Raw genomic sequence first — 20,569 nt, 5'->3', positions numbered from 1 at the left:
CGTCACCGGGTCTTTCTAGCCATCATTGATTCCATTTTTTCCATTTCCATTGGTTTTTGGTTTGTGCTTTCCCTACACAACCTGTGTTTCAATCCCCCTTCATTACCGTTGTGTATTCCTCTGTTTCCCCTCATGTCTTTGTCAGAGATTGTTTTTATGTCAGTGTTGTATATATGTCTGTATAGGTGTGCGACGGGTCCTCGTACCCACTTTTGTATTTGATGTACATTTTAGTGTTTGGAGTATGTTTAGTGGACTGCTAATTAAAGAGACTCCATTACACTCCATTTTGACTCTCCTTCGCCTGATTTCCCTGCCACCTATACACACATGACTGTAAGTCGCTTTGGATAAAAGCATCTGCTAAATGGCATATATCATATCAACGTAAAGGAACTTTTTCCCCCCACAACTTTAAACCTAAATCCAATGATTTTGGGTTGAATTCACATTAGTTCAACTCAATTAAATGTAAGTGGGTAGTGAGTGTCAGGTTACCTGGGTCATTCCACCAATTAGGTGCCTTTTGAGTTGTGTAACTTGGTGAAAAACCTATAGTGTCTATGATTTGCCAAATAAAATACCAGGGTTGACGACTTCATCTTAAATCAGACATAAATCCTCTTGTGACAGAGGGAATATAAGCTTGTTATGTGCAATAGTGAAGAGCATTTGAATGCAAGCTTCACAAACATGGCCATAAAGTCTAGAACCAGCTCACCTGCTTTTACGCTATGATTTGACTATTAGATGTTCAATGTCTCGTTTGAAAAAAATATTTAAAAGAGAATAGTTTCACCATATTAAAGGGATACTTCGGGATCTTTTACTTGCCAAGTGTCAGARGAACTTGTGGATACCATTTTTATGCCTCTGTGTCCAGTATGAAGAAAGTTAGAGGTCGTTTTGTGAGKCAATGCTAGCAGATACCCATTGTCTTCCAGTCATAGTTAGCAACTTCCTTCAAACTGCACGCAGAAACATAAAAATGGTCACCAAATAGTTCATCTGACTCTGGGGAAGTAGATAAAAGTCTTCATTGCCAAAATCCCGAAGTATCCCTTTAAAATGAGAGATCAGTTCACATAACCGGGTTGACCTTAAAATGAGGGAGAGTATATTTTTTACATTAAAACTAATCACTATTAACATGAAATAAATAATAAGAAATTACATTCTCAAAGCAACAAAATAACTATGGCTTTACAGTGATGGTGAAAACATGGAGAAATCTTTGAGGGTTAAAATCTTCCTAGAAGTCACAGAGGATGCACAGGAGGACATTGAGAGCTTGGAACTATAAGGTTCTACCTGCAAAAAGATGATTCTGAGAAAATTTGCTTTAAAGTTCTGAACCCTAATTGGTTTGAAGGGTGGCAGCTATTTTTATCTAGTATTCTTTTGAACTTAACAACAAAGGAAAAAAGGTATAATCTTTGGAAATTATATCATAAATAGAACTGGTGGAGTTATGTCACACATGCAGCTAACACAAACATATGGAAATGTCTGCTCTACCCAAAATTACAACTAACAAATTGAAGCATTACAAGAAAAATGGAAGAGGCAAGTGGAAGGGGGGAAAAGTAAGGAACTTGTCTATCGGCCCTGCATTAAAGACCAAAAATGGTTAAAGAAAATTGTGATAAATAAAAATATATACCAGTTTAATTTAAGGATCAAAAAACTGACAGCTGGGCCATATAAATTGCAAAATAGTTGGCAAGAGATTTTTGATGTACCGATTCCATSYCAATTGATTTGTGAATTGAAACGCAAAACGACGCCGGATTCAAAACTTCWAATTTTCAATTAAAATMATTATGCAAAATTCTTGCAACCAATAGAATGTTATTTATATTGGGGAAACAATCTTCCCAGCTCTGCAGATATTTCTACGAGGAGGAGGCAGAGTCATTGGATCATTTGTTTTGGTTACTGTCCATATGTAGCTTGTTTTTGGAGGGGTGGTAGGGTTTGCGGGGAATAAAAAGGTATATAAAAAAAAAGTGTATAGGTGTATGTATGTATATATGTATGTGTATGTAAATATATAACGTTGAAGTCAGAAGTTTCCATACACTTAGGTTGGAGTCATTAAAACACGTTTTTCAACCACCACAAATTTCTTGTTAACAAACTATAGTTTTGTCAAGTTAGGACATCTACTTTGTGCATGACACAAGTTATTTTTCAACAAATTGTTTACAGACAGATTATTTCACTGTATCACACATTCCGTGGGTCAGAAGTTTACATACACTAAGTTGACTGTGCCTTTAAACAGCTTGAAAATTCCAGAAAATTGTCATGGCTTTAGAAGCTTCTGATAGGCTAATTGACATTGAGTCAATTGGAGGTGTACTGCTGGATGTATTTCAAGGTCTACCTTCAAATTCACTGCCTTTTGTGCTGACATCATGGGAAATCAAAAGAAATCATCCAAGACCCAGAAAAGTCTGGTTCATCCTTGGGAGCAATTTCCAAATTTGCCTTCATCTGTACAAATAGTACGCAAGATAAACACCATGGAACCACGCCGCCGTCATACCATTCAGGAAGTAGACGCGTTCTGTCTCCTAGAGATGAACGTACTTTGGTGCGAAAAGTGCAAATCAATCCAGAACAACAGCAAAGGACCTTGTTAAGATGCTGGAGGAAACAGGTACAAAAGTATCTATCTAGTATCCACCAGTAAAACGAGTCCTATATCGACATAACCTGAAAGGCCACTCAGAAGGAAGAAGCCACTGCTCCAAAACCGCCATAAAAAAGACAGACTACGGTTTGCAACTGCACATGGGGACAAAGATCGTACTTTTTGGATAAATGTCCTTTGGTCTGATGAAACAAAAATAGAACTGTTTGGTCATAATGACCAACGTTATGTTTGGAGGAAAAAGGGGGAGGCTTGCAAGCCGAAGAAGACCATCCCAACCATGAAGCACGGGGTGGCAGCATCATGATGGGGGTGCTTTTGCTGCAGGGGGACTGGTGCACTTCACAAATAATGGCATCATGAGGCAGGAAAATTATGTGGATATATTGAAGCAACATCTCAAGACATCAGTCAAGAAGTTAAAGCTTGGTCGCAAATGGGTCTCCCAAATGATAATGACCCCAAGCATACTTCAAAAGTTGTGGCAAAAGGGCTTAAGGACAACAAAGTCAAGGTATTGGAGTGGCCATCACAAAGCCTGACCTACGAGCAACAGGCCTACAAACCTGACTCAGTTACACCAGCTCTGTCAGGAGGATGGGCCAAAATTCACCCAACTTATTGTGGGAAGCTTGTAGAAGGCTACCCAAAACATTTGACCCAAATTAAACAATTTAAAGGCAATGCTACCAAATATTAATTGAGTGTACGTAAACTTTTGACCCACTGGGAATGTGAAGAAAGAAATAAAAGCTGAAATAAATATTTTCTCTACTATTATTCTGACATTTCACATTCTTAAAATAAAGTTGGTGATCCTAACTGACCTAAGACAGGGAATTGTATGGATTAAATGTCAGGAGTTGTGAAAAACTGAGTTTAAATGAATTGGCTAAGGTGGATGTAAACTTCCGACTTTAACTGTTTACGGGTTTGCGTATGTATGTATATGGATATACATATTTACCACAAAAATATATGGGGGTTTGGAAATGATGCAGACAATTACATTGATGGAAGCAACAATCATCTGCAATATTAAAGCTGATCCATCCCCTAAAAATATATAAAAAAATATGATTTACAGAAGTATTCAGACCCAGTCTTTTGTTGAAGCACCTGTGGCAGCGATTACAGCTTGAGTCTTCTTGGTATGATGCTACAAGCTTGCACACCTGTATTTGGGAGTTTCTCCCATCTTCTCTGCAGATCCTCTCAAGCTCTGTCAGGTTGGATGGGAGCTTGCTAGACAGATATGATGCTGCAACCACCATGCTTCACCGTAGGATGGTGCCAGGCACTTTGAATTCAGGCCGAAGAGTTCAATCTTGGATTCATCAGACCAGACATCTTGTTTCTCATGGTCTGAGAGTCGTTGCAGAGATGGTTGTCCTTCTGGAAGGTTCTCCCATCTCCACCAAGGAACTCTGGAGCTCTGTCAGAGTGACCATTGGGTTCTTGGTCACCTCCCTGACCAAGGCCCTTCTCTCCCGATTTCTCAGTTTGGCCAGGCGACCAGCTCTAGGAGGAGTCTTGGTGGTTCCAAACATCTTCCATTTTTAGAATGATGGAAGCCACTGTGTTTTTGCTGCAGAAATGTTTTGGTACCCTTCCCCACATTTCTGCATTAATTTCTAATAAACTGTTTTCGCTTCGTCATTATGGGCTATTGTGTGTAGATTGATGAGGAAAATGTTTTATTTAATCCATTTTAGACTAAGGCTGTAATGTAACAAAATTTGAAAAAAGCCATGGGGTCTTAATACTTTTTTCCGAATGCACTGTATACACACATTTGAAAGTATGTGMACACCCTTTCAAATTTGTGGATTCAGCTATTTCAGCCACACCCGTTGCTGACAAGTGTATAAAAGTGAGCACACAGCCATGCAATCCATGAACATTGACAAACATTGGCAGTAGAATGGTCTTACTGAAGAGCTCAGTGACTTTCAATGTGGCACCGTCATAGGATGCCACCTTTCCAACAAGTCAGTTCATAACATTTCTGCACTGCTAGAGCTGCCCCGATCAACTGTAAGTGCTGTTATTGTGAAGTGGAAATGTCAAGGAGCAACAACGGCTRAGCCGCAAAATGGTAGGCCACACAKGCTCACAGAACTGGACCGCCAAGTGCTGAAGTGTGTTGCTCGTAAAAATTGTCTCTCCTTGGTTGCATCACTCATTACCATGTTCCAAACTGCCTCTGGAAGCAACGTCAGCACAATAACTATTCACTGGGAGCTTCATGAAAGGGGTTTCCATGGCCGAGCAGCCGCATACAAGCCTAAGATCACCATGCGCAATGCCAATCGTCGGCTGGCGTGGTGTGAAGCTCGCTGCCATTGGGCTCTGGAGAAGTGGAAATGCGTTCTGTGGAGTGATGAATCAATCACCAGTCRGACGAAAAATCTGGGTTTGGCCTATCCCAGGAGAACGCTACCTGCCCCAATGCATAGTGACAACTGTAAAGTTTGGTGGAGGAGGAATAATGGTCTGGGGCTGTTTTTCATGGTTTGGGCTAGGTCCCTTATTTCCAGTGAAGGGAAATCTTAACACCAGAGCATACAATGACATTCTAGACAATTCTGTTCTTCCAACTTTGTGGCAACAGTTTGGGGAAGGCCCTTTCCTCTGTCATGACAATGCCCCCGTGCACAAAGCGAGGTCCATACAGAAATAGTTTGTCAAGATCGGTGTGGAAGAACTTGACTGGTCTGCACAGAGCCTTGACCTCAACCCCATCAAACACMTTTGGGATGAATTGGTAAGCCGACTGTGAGCCAGGCCTAATTGCCCAACAATGCCCGACCTCACTAATGCTCTTGTGGCTTAATGGAAGCAAGTCGCCACAGAAATGTTCCAACATCTAGTGGAAAGCCTTCCCAGAAGAGTGGGGGCTYTTATAGCAGTAACGAGGGGTTCAACTCCATACTACTGCTCATGATTTTGGAATGAGATGTTTGACAAACAGGTGTCCACATACTTTTGGACATTGTAGTGTATGTAGAGGACATTGAACAGAACAAGGCTATATCAAAATCTACATTTGGATAATTTTCTTTGGCACTTTAGCAAGTCTTTATTCATATAAATAAATCTGATTTATTGAATTTTCATGTGGTATATTAAAGGGCACTTCAATTAATATAACAYGCTTTTAAAGTGCAATATTTGTGCATAATTTCTCCTTAAAATATCAAAGGGACGCAAAAAGGCACTCATTTTGCGGAACGATCAACCAATATCACTGCTGCCATAATAGCAAAAGCAAAAGAGACAGTGACTGAGTGGTTGGACATAGTCCCCTTGTCACACACACACACACACCTCGCCGGCTGCTGAGAGAGAGGATGACTGAGGCTATGATGGATTCAAGAGGGATGCAATGGTATACTGTGTCTGATTTAGACCTGCTATCGTAAATCTGACCGAAAAGCTGCTAGTCTTACACAGTGACACCTTTCAGACCTGTATAATGTAGATGGAGGCCGGACATCCTTCCTATGACTTGAGGATTAAACCCCTTCTTAGTAACTCATACATGCCCTTCTAAATGATTGATAGCAGTGATGAATGCATTTAATAAATACAGATCAATGCTAGTTTCCTTTTTAAGAAATAAGAGAAATTCTCACAAACAAACCTAAAATAACAAGGCTTTCATGACTTTGGGATTTTCATCTGCCTGTACGTAGAGGCTGATAGAATTCACCAGAACATAATGACTTACTGAGTGCAGTGAGAGCCCTGTTCAGAGCTGCACTTTTCAGTGGCTAGAAGGCGTTCCTTCCCTTTGGTCTCCCGCTACATTAGCATGCGCTACAGACCTGTTTGGAACATGGCACAGAATGAACCCCCAATCCCCTCTTAATTCAATTCAGCAGAYGTACGGGACAAATGTTACCATCTGATGATCCTGCAGAATCATCCTGCTCCTCTATTCGCTCCTTCCACATCCTCCCCATCTACACCCCTCTCCTGCTGCATTCACACATATTTTTCTCATACTGCCAAGGATGGAATATTACATGGCCCTCCTCAATATTAATTTTGTTACCAGATGCCCTGATCCACAGCCATGACATTAGACTTCCTCACTGCCAATATACAGCGAGTATACAAAACATTCCATGACATAGACTGACCAGGTGAATCCAATTGAAAAATACYATCCCTTATTGATGTCATTTGCCAAATCCACCTAAAATATATGTAGATGAAGGGGAGGAGACAGGTTAAATAATAATTTTTATACCCTGAGGCAATTGAGACATAGATTGTGTATTCAGAGGGTGAATGGGCAAGACAAAAGATTGAAGTGCATTTGAAAGGGGTTTGGTAGTAGGTTCCAGGTGCACCAGCTTGTGTGTGTCAAGAACTGCAAAGCTGCTGGGGTTTTCATGCACAACAGTTTCCCGTGTGTATCAAGAATGGTCCACCACCCAAAGGACATCTAGCCAACTTGACACAACTGTGGGAAGCATTGGAGTCCACATTGGCCAGCATCCCTGTGGAACGCTTTCGACACCTTGTAGAGTCCATGCCRCGACGAATTGAGGCTGTTCTGAGGGCAAAAGGGGGTGCAACTCAATATTAGGAAGGTGTTCCTAATGTTTTATACTCTCAGTGTATGTAACTGTCTGATGTAGCACTTCACTAAGGAAYCCCAAGCATGGCTACAACAGCAGTATGGAACATTGAGCATAGACATATTTGGTACAACATAAACAGTAAATAAAGACATTGGCTGAKATCCATGTGATGTTTCATGCCCTGTTATTCTGACTGTAATCAGTACTTAACCAGGGGTGGACAGCGTCGCTGGAAAAAGAAAAAGGAAGCTATGAGGTGACCTCTATATTTAAAACCTCTAAGGTAATCTACAGTACTTTTAAGAGTGATCTAGAACCAACTATGCATAAAATTAAGTTATCCCACACAACATTAACTGAATTTCTTAATGTCAAGGAGGGGGGTAAACTCACCATAGACTTCTGGTCCTGGAAAAGGTCTTGTCGACACTAGAAAGAGAGAGAACAAAGAGAGATAGTAGATCAGACTTCTGTCCCACTCCCACTTCACCTGGTCTGGTTTAATCAACTGGGTCCCACTGAGTGTGTAAGGTCAAAGACTGATGAAGTGTCTAGAACACCGCATTAACCAAAGACTACAATATCAAAACAGAGTTTTAGGTGAAACTATGAGGTGAAAGCACCTGGGACTATTTTGGCTGAAAATAAAATCTACGACATTAATCTACCTGTAAAAATCATAATTCAGAAGTGACTTTTAATAATAGTGTGTATTTAAAACAGAATCAACCTCCATGGACCCCTATGGCACCAGATGAATGAGTCTATAATTTCCTCTCACCACTTCTCCTCTCTCTCTCCTCTCCCTCCATCTCTACCTCCCTCCCTCCTCTGCCTGCCAACCAGCCGATGGGCACGCTCTCAAGCCGAGGCTGACACAGTCTCCTAGGTGAGTAGGCAGACTGGTTGAGGTGCCAGTCAGACAGTCAGAGCCCACTGTAATACCCTGAGCAGGCTGGCACATCATTACCCAAACCCACTCAGTAATACCGGCACACTTCAAATGAAAGTGTTTTCAGCCGTAGCCCACCCAGCCAAGATATGAGAAAAGCCATAGCGAATAGGATTGATGAGATAGAGGGAGCAACATCCCTTTTTATTGTCTTGGCAAATTTTCCATGGACTTGTTTGTGGTGTTTGCACGTAGGAAAAGAGCGGTTGAAATTCTGACTACATTTACAGCGCTGCATACAAATCAAACTGGCAAATGCTCTGCCTGGATCAATCACAGGAGCCGTCGTGGGGTTGATGCTGAATAAATGCGGAAAATTGGTCAATCGATCAACCGCTAATCACCGCTTATCCCTGCCCCCCTGAATACTAAGCCAATCAAACAAATGTCATTGTCATTCATAGCAAATCAAACTCAAATGAAAACCGTCCATCATGGAAAATAACAAACAGGCAATCAAATACCCAGCCGTCTCTGACAGAAAGAATCAGAGAAATTCTGAGTGGTGCAACATGCTTTGGATGTATTGGTGCCATTGGATGACTCAGTAGAGCTGAAGGTTCAGTCTGTAGAGAAGAGCCATGGTTTCCCTTGGGATCTCTTTTTTGTCTCTAAATGGCTGAAGATATGAGTAACTATGGCTGAGGAGATGAGGAACTACCGAGAGACTTACTACTTGTAGTATGAGATAAGTAATGTGAAAAAATGCAACATTTGCTTAACAATCCAATAACCAGAACCAACTGTGTAATTTRTTAAACAAACATCGCAGGATCACACCGTTAGTTGATCATACGAACAAGTAGTCCCACCTCGTCGTGTGTGACAACAGGAAATGGCCATGCTCTTTCTCCCTGTTTGTGTTTGACTGATAGAAATAAACATATCAGGTTGTCTTTCAGGGGTCTCTCTGCTCTACTTTCTGCTGATTGAGGAAGAACCTCTGTTTTGGTGTTAACATTCCACAGTGGAAAACACGCCTACACAAAAACAATGTCACAACATTCTACCACGTGACACGCATGTAGGCCTACTCATATACTATGAACAGTCAACCCTTTTTAAATACACTACTATTACTGAATGGAAAACTAATAAACCATAACACACTGGCTGTAAATGTTACCGGGCAGCCACCATAACAATAAAAGCTCAAAACAACAATAAAAATACAGAACATGGTATCAAACCAACCATAAGAGTAAAAAACATATTTCTTTCTGTCGTATCAAATAAATGGAAACGAGCATATCTTAGACAGTGATATCTAAAGTCTGCAGAGCCTAGAGGTTCGTCAAGGGAATCATACTGTGTCTTGCATGACACTTTTATCTTTTGTGTGTGTGTGTGTGTGTGTGTATTCACTCTCTTGTGTCTGACTGCTGTATATGTTGGCATTGGGAGCATGTATTTCTATGCAAATGACCTTGTTTAGATGTTAGTGTGTTGTTGTCTGTAAATGTATGGATAAAACACATTTACATGTGAGCGTATGCAAAATTGCATGTAAACAGTARACAGTTGAAGTCGGAAGTTTCCATACATTTAGGTTGGAGTCAATAAAACACGTTTTTCAACCACTCCACAAATTTCTTGTTAACAAACTATAGTTTTTCAAGTCGGTAAGGACATCTACTTTGTGCATGACACAAGTAATTTTTCCAACAATTGTTTACAGACAGATTATTTCACGTATAATTCACTGTATCACAATTCCAGTGGGTCAGAAGTTTACTTAAACAAAGTTGACTGTGCCTTTAAACAGCTTGGAAAATTCCAGAAAAGTATGTCATGGCATTAGAAGCTTCTGATAGACTAATTGACATAGTTTGAGTCAATTGGAGGTGTACATGTGGATGTATTTCAAGGCCTACCTTCAAATGCAGTGCCTCTTTGCTTGACATCATGGGAAAATCAAAAGATATAGCCGAGACTTCACAGAAAAAACATGGTAGACCTCCACACGTCTGGTTCATCCTTGGGAGCAATTTCCAAACGCCTGAAGTACCACGTTCATCTGTACAAACAATAGTACGCAAGTATAAACACCATGGAACCACGCAGCCGTCATACCGCTCAGGAAAGAGACGCGTTCTGTCTCCTAGAGATGAACGTCTTTGGTGCGAAAAGTGCAAATCAATCCCAGAACAACAGCAAAGGACCTTGTGAAGATTATGGAGTAACAGGTACAAAAGTATCTATATCCACAGTAAAACAAGTCCTATATCGACATAACCTGAAATGCCGCTCAGCAAGGAAGAAGCCACTGCCCCCAAAACTGCCATAAAAAAGCCAGACTACGGTTTGCAACTGCACATGGGACAAAGATCGTACTTTTTGGAAAATATATCCTCTGGTCTGATTAAGCAAAAATAGAACTGTTTGGCTATAATGACTATTGTTATGTTTGGAGGAAAAAGGGGAGGCTTGCAAGCCGAAGAACACCATCCCAACCATGAAGCACGGGGTGGCAGCATCATATTGTGGGATGCTTTGCTGCAGGAGGCTGGTGCACTTCACAAAATAGAGATGGCATCATGAGGAAAGAAAACTATATGGATATATTGAAGAAAAATCTCAAGACATCAGTCAGGAAGTCAAAGCTTGGTCACAAATGGTCTCCAAATGGACAATGACCCAAGCATACTTCCAAAGTTGTGGCAAAAGGGCTTAAGGACAACAAAGTCAAGGTATTGGAGTGGCCATCACAAAGCCTGACCTCAATCCATAGAAGATTTGTGGCAGAACTGAAAATGCGTGTGCGAGCAAGAGGCCTACATACCTGACTCCGTTACACCAGCTCTGTCAGGGGAATGGGCCAATGTCACCCAACTTATTGTGGAAGCTTGTGGAAGGCTACCTGAAACGTTTGACCCAAGTTAAACAATTTAAAAGCAATGCTACCAAATACTAATTGAGTGTATGTAAACTTCTGACCCACTGGGAATGTGATGAAAGAAATAAAAGCTGAATAAATAATTTTCTCTACTATTATTCTGACATTTCACATTCTTAAAATTAAGTGGTGATCCTAACTGACCTAAGACAGGGAATTTTTACTAGGATTAAAATTGTGAAAACTGTGAAAAACGGAGTTTGAATGTATTTGGCTAAGGTGTATGTAAACTTCCGACTTCAACTTCCGACTTCAACATACTCTTTACACACACACACACACACACACACACACACACACATGCTTCCGACTTCAACATACTCCACACACACACACACACACACACATATGCGTGCGTGCGTGCGTGCGTGCGTGTGTAAAGAGTATGTTGAAGTCGGAAGTTGAAGTCGGATGTGCGTGTGTGTTTATGTATGTGTGTGTGTGTGCGTGCGGAGTATACTTGCACTTGGCTAGACATTGACCGTTTTCAGTAGTCAACAGCTTACACAGTGATGTCAACACACCACCAGTATTTAGTGTACTTGTCCAAATGTTCACTTTACAAACACAACTCCAGCCCTATTCACTGAATGGAGAATACACACCTCACCCTCACCAAAGAGCTATTTTCTGTATGTGTAAGAGGTCAATGTCCTCATCTTCTCCCCTCTAACCTCTCTGTGTTGAGAGGGTGTGGTACTATAAAGTGTAAACCAACAATAACATTCAAATGTCAGAGATGAARGGATAGTTTTCGGTAAGATTAGTTTATTTGACATCCCCTGTGGTGAATCTTTAACCACTCCTAAATATACTAGGTGTTTATGCAGTTCCTCCCATTTAAAAAATGGATCATTTTCTTTTACATCTTCACCTACTCAAAATGATTGCCTCAAAACAGAGCATAAAATGGCATATGAAAAATGGTATTTTGCGTGGCCCAAATAGATGTCATGCATTTCTAGTTTCACATTGATTAAATCCTCCGGTTTGAAATTACGGCATGTGTCATAGTTTTGAACATGCTGTAGGAAGCATTATCTACTTATGGCAATTTCAATTTTTTCTGTGTACGTGTGACAAAGTAATTTCCGCAAAGACAGAACACAAAGATAAATGATTTTGTGGCCTGAATTCTATTCCTGACAACAATGCATTTGTCGCCTAGGCTATTTGCTGTAATTTCCTTTCACAGCTTCTGTTGAAAGTTGGGGCATTGTCACGGCAACAGTCTTCCTATTTTCTCTTTGAATAAAACTAAAGATCTAATTGAAATATGTGCAGTCACAAACAAAGACACAAACAAACCTTTCAATGTGTAGCCTATGTCTATGTTAGGAATAGACAATCCCTAAAGCAAAGTGACTATGCTTATTACTTCATATAGTTTCTCAATATTAAGTGTCAATTAAGTGATATTCAAAGGCTTTCTAATGAATAAAAAACATTCCCTGCGTGTCTTTTCACTTCTCTGTAGAATGGAGTCCAATACAGCTATTGGCTAAACTGAKGGTTGAGATGTCTGTGGTTGAATTTTCAGGGCCCTTCTCCTCTCAAGGATTTCTCTTGATACTAAAAGCATACAGTCAAAGAAAACAAACAGAACCTTGTCCAGCCTGAATAAGTACATACAGTACAGTTATGACAGCATGGCTTTCACAATGACATACAGTATTCCTTATTTTTACCTGAGGCCCACACTGTGTACGCAAAAGGGTGGAGTATAGGTTTTTGAACCATGAGACTGAACTGGGTCTCGTTTACCAGTTGCGATGTAACTTAAGCAGTACAATGATCGTCGTATCAGATGCATCGTTATTACCCATCAACTTTTTAAGAGTGTTTCCCCCCAAAAAACACGCAGAGAGAACGTTCGCTAGGTGCATCGTTAAACCATGTGTCCATACCCATAGGATCGTAAGAAAAGCAGCGCAGCTCTCGGATCACCTTTCTCCATTCAAATCGTACCTTAACATTAGACTTATTCCACAATACTGATGACGGATCAGCTCCTAGAGAGATATTACCACCTATGGCTGAAATAGGTTATTGAGGCGGCTTATTATGCTTACCCAAAAATAATGCACTAAATCATAGATTGGGTACATCATTGCGCACGTGTTGAAACACATTGCTGCAAAAATCCCAAAATATAACTCAATTGATTGAACATGACATCGATTGAAATATAATTGAAATGGCCTATATAGACCCACGTAGCCTTTGCATCTTTTAATGCCGTCATCTCTGTTTTCATTTGAAGCATCATTTTATGCTTCACTTGTTTGTAACAATTGCAAATAATTTGGCAACTTTGTATTTGGAGTAAACCTCATTCTGAAGTGATCAGCAGTCACAGTCAGACAGAAATCCTAAACATCTTGACTACGTTTAGCGGAGATCTTCTGTGAATAAAGTGATGCGGAAGAGAAAAAAGGCATCTAATGATGCCCTTTGACTGCTCTTCGAGTGGTCTGGATCACTTGTAGACGGCAAAGGTTTTTAAGAGACACATTAATAACCAAGGCTCTGGAAAACACCTTGGCTACTAAAGATACATCGTAYGAAGGTTCTAATGATGATCTTAACGCTTCGAAGGCTCTGAGAAAAGAGGCCCTGAACAGTGTTGTTGTGTTTTATGTCTTGTTTATAGACAACATTTCTTTGTATTAGTATTATCTCCCTATGTATTGTTATTCTCCTATGTCCTGAGTTCCATTAAACATTTATGTGCTCGGGGATGCTGTGTATGAAAAGATGCATACAGTTATAAAGATGTGACAGAAAAATAAAATAGAAGAATAAAATGTTAATTTGGAGGAGACAAGGTCCATTTCTCAGAGTGCATATGGCGGTCAGGGGACTATCTAATGTGCTCCACAATTCAGAGCACATCCTCATTGTGTGTGTGTGTGTGTGTGTGTGTGTGTGTGTGAGCGAACACATGCATGTGAATGTGGTTCCTCCCCCACTTCTATAGCTGTATAAACTAAACATCCTAAGAATCTCCCTCTGTCCATAGAATTCACTACAGTGCCAACCATAGCATGTAGAGCCGGAACAATCGGTTGATGCTGGGCTGGAGGATTATCAGCCTTGATGATCCAACTCTGAATCAAACAGTGTCTATGGAACTCGACTATTCACACAGTGCTGTACTATTCTATACTATTCTATTCACACAGTGCCTAAGGGTCAGCCAAAGTGGTGAGGTTGTACTCTGTCTCGCGAGTGAGATGTTTTCCTGCGTGTAGCTGTTAGTGCCAAAGGCCAGGGTCAACATAATGATGGAAGTTAAAGTTATTCCAGTCTCAAGGGGTTTTCGATGCAACTAGTCTACACAGCATCATACATCATTGAATGCACATCAGTGCTGTGCTGAAGTGTATCATTTACACATCTACAGTAGAAATAGACCCTTATAATGCATGAGCCACATTCACTGTCTAGCTAACCTCTTCATACACCATACTATTTCCTATCCACAGACCACAATAACATTGAATTAATTGTAACATCAGAGTGTGTTTTACACAGAGACCGTATATAACATATAGACCCGTTTTAGAGCGTCCTTTGAACTCTTGACCTCATCAATGCAACACATTCCAAGCATCCCTCTACCCCAAAGAGCCAAAGCAACAGGTTGAAGTGCACTTATTTCTCCAAATAAACAATCAAATCTAAAAACCTATCATGAACCTCTCAAAGGCAAACTAATAAACATACACACCCCCACCATCTTTGTGGTGCTGAGAATAAAAACAATAAAACTCACTAGTTGGTCATAAATGAAACAGATTAGTCTTCTACACATGACTATTTTGTTTTGGTAAAGTTGACCTTGTCTTTAAAACCTAGGAAAGGGGGCAGCTTGACCAAAACATTGACAAAGTCATTTAAGAGCTAATGATGTTTCATTGACCTCCTTATGAGACCACTTCATTAACTTCCAGCGCTAATCATAGATGCTAACAAGCTGTAGTTTAGAGCAGACACTGTTGTCTGACCTTGATATTATCCTTTCACTGCTAGCCTGAGGAAGATGTAAAGCATGATTCCACAGGGGATCTCATTAGATCTCAGGCCTAAGTACTCATCAATTCTTCAGTGATGGAGTGAATTCCATACCAGGTATTACTGTCTGTAACACCTCCCCATTACTATCCCCCACCGGCTATTTCTAGCATGCAGAGAGACAGACATGAGTAAATGTTATCTTTTGTCCGAATGGGCTTCAACCTTACCCTCCATATGCTCCGAAAGTGAAGCTCCTCTTTCTCTGTGACATCCTGCTAGCTAGGGGCTGCTGAGGCTTTCTGGGGAGACTGTCCACATCAGCGGAGTTCAACAGCAAGTAAGCAATGGGAGCAGTCATACATCTCCCCTACCTCCCTCCCTTCCTTTCTCTTCCTCCCTCCCTCAGTTATTTTCTTTAAACCCTCTAGGCTGACGGAGGGTGCGTGTGTTTTGCAAGAGTACATTTCCGTCTGTAAACATCCCTGCCCTCCACCTCCCTCTCTCCTTCCTTTCCACCTCACTTCTCTACTCCGCTCTCTCAGTACGTCATATCTCCCTCAGATTAAGAGAAAGGTGCGTCCGACCATTCCGTTGCCCAGGTAACGAGCAGGTGCTCCTCTTCCTCACTTATACTGATTCTAAATTAATTTCCAGGCTGTCAGAAAGAAAGAACCCACATCCCACTTGGCACAGATGTCAATTCAATGTCTATTCCATGTTGGTGCAATGTKATTTTATTGAAATTACGTGGAAACAACATTAATTCAACCGGTGTGTGTCCAGTGGAATGTCCTCAATTTCAATCCTTATCCTAAATAGGTAACTTCTTGTGCCAGCTTAAATCCTCAGTTGTATTATCACTGAGTTATTCAATAGAATATGTCCTTTACTCAAGTAGTCTTAATATTGCACAAGGGAAATGTTGTATTCCTTAGTAGCAGCAGACAGATTCAAGGCTCTGACAAAAGTTTAAACAGTGTAAGTAAGATAATGACCTGTATTGACCTTGTACCCATCAGCTTACCCCTATTGGAATCTCATGACCTTTCTCCTACCCTACAGTCAAGTCAGACAAGTCTATGTAAAAGTAACCCAGTACACCAAAAGGTTAAAGAGGTCAAACCCAAACAAACACACTTGCATCTCATGCAGAAATGTTGATCATACAGAAAGCTGGCAAAGGGTGTGGTGCTGGTGGAGTATGTCAGTTGATCTGCTGACAGAGTGGGTCCGAAGCCTGTCATAAGGTCAACCAAGGATGAGGGATGGGCCACCCCACCGATTTTTCCTCTCCCTTCCTCTGCTCTGCCCTCTATATAAGTGGATTCCCCTCCTACCTGCCCACTGTACCATGGTCAGAGTGTCCCGTCCAGGAACATCTAGTGGTACAGGGTGACCTCTACTCCTCTGTTCTCCATCCATCAGCTGTGGTGTTGGGGTGCCCTGGTGCCTGTCACACCTTCTCTTATTCAATTAGGCCAGAACGAACTGACGCTAGACATAGGCTCTTAATCAAATCACAAACATGCACAGAATAGGATTGTCCTGCCCGCACCGGTCTGCTCCCCTCCGCTCGCCTGCCTGATGCTTGCAATTGCTTGCACTTGTCATTGAGTGGAGATTCATCAGACGACCTCCAAGGGAGATATGACTTTAGGACGTGTCTTCTCCACAGCTGGGCAACAGAGCAATGGGATGTTGACTCTACTTCCATACTTCAGTAGTCTCTATCTAAAGTGGGCTGAGGTAATAAAAAGAAGAATACCCAGGCGCTGTATTGGATTTTAGTTAGCCATGTTAGAAAGTCTTTCATTGCCGGCAGGGATTACCTTGTCCCACCGCGCACTAGCAACTCCTGTGGCGGGCCGGGCGCAGTGCACGCTGACACAGTCGCCAGGTGTATGGTGTTTCCTCCGACGCATTGGTGCGGCTGGCTTCCAGGTTAAGTGGGCATTGTGTCAAGCACGGCTCTCGACCTTCGCCTCCTCCGAGTCCGTACGGGAGTTGCAGCGATGAGACAAGACTGTAACTACCAATTGGATACCACGAAATTGGGGAGAAAAAGGGGTAATAAAAAAAGTATTTCATTTGACAACTCATGATTATCCTCTTTGTCTTCATCTAACTTGACCAGTGTTAATATGTCCTGTATGAACTAGCTAATGACAGAAAAACATGATAAAGTATTTGCATAATCGATCATATTTACAAGATTAAACTGATAAAAAAACACATGTTGCTCTGGGGGAATATAGTCTTGGTTCCAGCTATGCTGTTTATGTGCTGTGTCTGATAACCATAGCTAGTGAAATGTAATTTGTGACCGGTTACATGATCTGAGGCCTTTGATGCTAGTTCCTACTTCACAGTAGGTCCGTTTGATAACATTTTTTTTTAAACTTAAATATGAATAAACATTTCTAATTAGGAGTCTAGTTTAGCCAAGGAGAAAYCACTGAGCTAAAAAGGGAAAAGACAGGATTGTTCCTGGCTAGTCATGATTGGCTGAGATAATGGAATATGAATGCAAAAATCATTATTTTGTGCATTTGGAACATTTCTAGGATCTTTTATTTTAGCTCATGAAACATGGGACCAACTCTTTACATGTTGCATTTATATTTCTGTTCAGTGTAGATAATCTTTGCTACTGCAGATTTATGGAAAGATAACTGCAAAAGTGGTACTACAGTTCTCAAAAACATTACTGCCCTTAAGTTAGCTGGGTTTAAAAAAAGAGACCACTTTCTGGAGGACAATGTCATGCTGACTTACATGCGTTTACTTGTGTGTGTGGGGTGGGGCTAAGGCTTAAGAGGGTGTGAATGATGCTGAATGGGCATAAACAAAGAAGCGCTCTCTAGGAAGTGTGAAAATCTCATAAAAATRTTCCAAAGGGAATTTTCTACTACTTGTCTCCTAAGTTTATCAACTTTTAAAGCAGAATAATTTTCCATAGTTTCCTTCAACTACAATGTAAGCAAATTACTTACATTTTACTCAAGCCTCAATAGAGAAATCTATTGATCACATTTCTCKAACAGAATGACAGCAGAATCCTCAAGATCGGGGGTGTCAAACTAATTTCATGGAGGGCCTAGTGTATGCTGTTTAAAAAAAAAAATCTTTCAATTAAAACCTAGATAATCAGGTGAGGGGAGTTAATGACTAATTAGTGACCTTAATCAATCAAGTACAAGGGAGGAGCGAAAATCCGCAGACACACGGCCCTCCATGGAATGAGTTTGATATGTGCTCTAGATCCATACTGCCGTCTCCAAATTCCTTAGAAATTGTTGCAAGGTAATGCACTTTGAAGTGTTCTTTTGACTACTGTTTTTCCACTTCCCCTCCAGAGATGTCCTTTGCTGTGATGCAAAAAAGGAAAACAACTATTTACCCAGAGTATCTTGTGTGGGGCAGGTGAAAGGGAAGGTCACGTTGGCGTAAATAGTCTATGTCCGCCAGTCTCAATCGCCTTGGCGATGCATGTGCTCTACTAAAAGTGAGTGAGATGTCAAATGGCACATCCAGATATATACATTACAATTACCAATAGGGAGTCCACGTCTACACCACACCATAAGGGAATGGGTATGTTCTGTGGTCAGCCACAAGTAATCTGTAGATGGATATTGCTTAATAAGGCGTGTTGATGGGGAGACTTTATGTGAGTAGAGTTTCCAGCCACAAACAGGGCCGATGGGAGTGTATACTAACATTACAGTGCAATAGAACATTTGTATGGATTTTTTTCACTAATCATTTATCTCAGCACTATTTCTTCAAATATGAAAGTATGCCTTTCAACTAGAGGGTAGCTTGTCCAAAAGAGGTCTGCAGCGGGGCAATTCCACTGTAATGGAATTACGCTGAGACTCCAATTTTCGACTTTAAAATGTATGCCAAAAAAAKCCCATTGATTTCCAAGTTTTCCAAACCATGAAACTCTATGCATAATGAATACTTTGAACAATTTACACAGAACATTTTARGAAAACTAATTTACAGGAAGAACTGCAGATACAACGTTTGTAAACAGAATAAAACTGAGGGAGATTTTAGGTCGGGTGTTAAGAGTAGTCCTTGTGTATAGAGTTCTACGGTTTGATACACTTTGAAATCAATGGTTTATGTTTGGTATACATTTTAAATGGAAAAATATGAGTCTAAGCTTAATTCTGTTACCATGAAATTGCCCAGGGTCAACAACCCATTACATGATTCTCATGTTAACTGGGAAAGGCAATAATAAAATAAAAAAAGTATTAATCAATATGGTAGGGATAAAACACAGCAAACAGAGTACATAGAAGGCACAGTATGTGGGTATGTGGGGGTGTATTGTGATGGAACGTGGGGTGAGTGTTTTTGTGTTTGGAAAAGTGTGGAGTTAAGTGAGTGAAAAAGGAAAATGGTTGCAAATGCCAAGAACCCATGTGTGTCTGCGAGCAGGAGTTGTGACAGAGAGAGCTTTCAATTTTGTGCAGATGTGGGATATACATTTTAAAACAAATTATAAATATAGTTTATTTATTTATTGTCCTATCATGATGGTCCCCAACCCTATACCCTAAACAGCTGAGCGACCCACACACTAAAGAGAAGTCCTTATCTGTTTTATATGCCTACTGCAAGTAGCCTATATGCAGCCAAGACAGAAAGATAAACGCGGTCAGAGACTCACTAAAGCCGCACCGCCCCCTCAAGAGCCTGAGCCTGCCTGGCAGGGTTGGTCCTATAAAGCCAAAGCCCCCGGATGGGTGAGAATAATATACAAGGAATTTTTCAAAGCTGCTAATGAGAACCTTGAAAACCTTGTACCTAACCAGTGGGAATTCCGGTGGAGTGCCCCCACCCAGGTAGTGGCAGTGCTGGCAACACAAGCTGCAGTAACCCATTGGGAGGGGGTCACACTCAGAGAATCAGAGAGGGGGCAAATTATTGTGGCCCTGATGGCACAAAATAATCAAAAGGTCTGACTGCACAGAGATGCTAGGGAAAATGGTCACAACGGGGGACCAGTGTGTGTGTGGTTCAGGGGAAAGGGGTGTATCTGAGCTCCATCAGCTAGGACTTGACATTGGTTAATCAAATCTCCCCATTCTTGCTCAATTTTGCATGCCTTCTCAAACAGCTACAACTGTATATAAACTTGCACAACAAGTCTTCTCTTGAGTTGGGCTCAGGGATGGAACAACTGTTGAACACCTGAGCTTGTGATTGTTTGTGGGGGAAGGGTGGGGAGTGTGTACAGTATGTCTGTGTGTGTGTGTGTGTGTGTATCCCACATCTGTTCATAATAATTGTTTGCCAAAATAATAATTGCTTGCCAAAAATGTAATTTTTGTAATGCCAATCCTGGTTATAGGTAACAACCCTTCGTATGAACTGCCAACATTATTGTGCATATTATTAGTTAATTGTGGAAATAAATGAAGATATAC

At 41.0% G+C, this 20,569-nt stretch overlaps 1 protein-coding gene across 2 annotated transcripts in view; it reads right to left on the bottom strand.

The window, feature by feature from the left end:
- Nucleotides 1-20,569, bottom strand: part of rap1gapb (RAP1 GTPase activating protein b) — a 194,300-nt gene that overhangs the window by 78,977 nt on the left and 94,754 nt on the right. For both annotated transcript variants that reach the window (XM_070445580.1, XM_023996377.2), the window contains one exon: nucleotides 7,648-7,683. The gene's annotated coding sequence lies outside the window, so the exon portion shown is untranslated. The remainder of the gene's footprint in view (nucleotides 1-7,647; nucleotides 7,684-20,569) is intronic.

The sequence above is a fragment of the Salvelinus sp. IW2-2015 genome, linkage group LG11, assembly GCF_002910315.2.
Source record: "Salvelinus sp. IW2-2015 linkage group LG11, ASM291031v2, whole genome shotgun sequence".
NCBI lineage: Eukaryota > Metazoa > Chordata > Actinopteri > Salmoniformes > Salmonidae > Salvelinus > Salvelinus sp. IW2-2015.
This window is presented reverse-complemented; position numbering and strand designations above follow the sequence as displayed.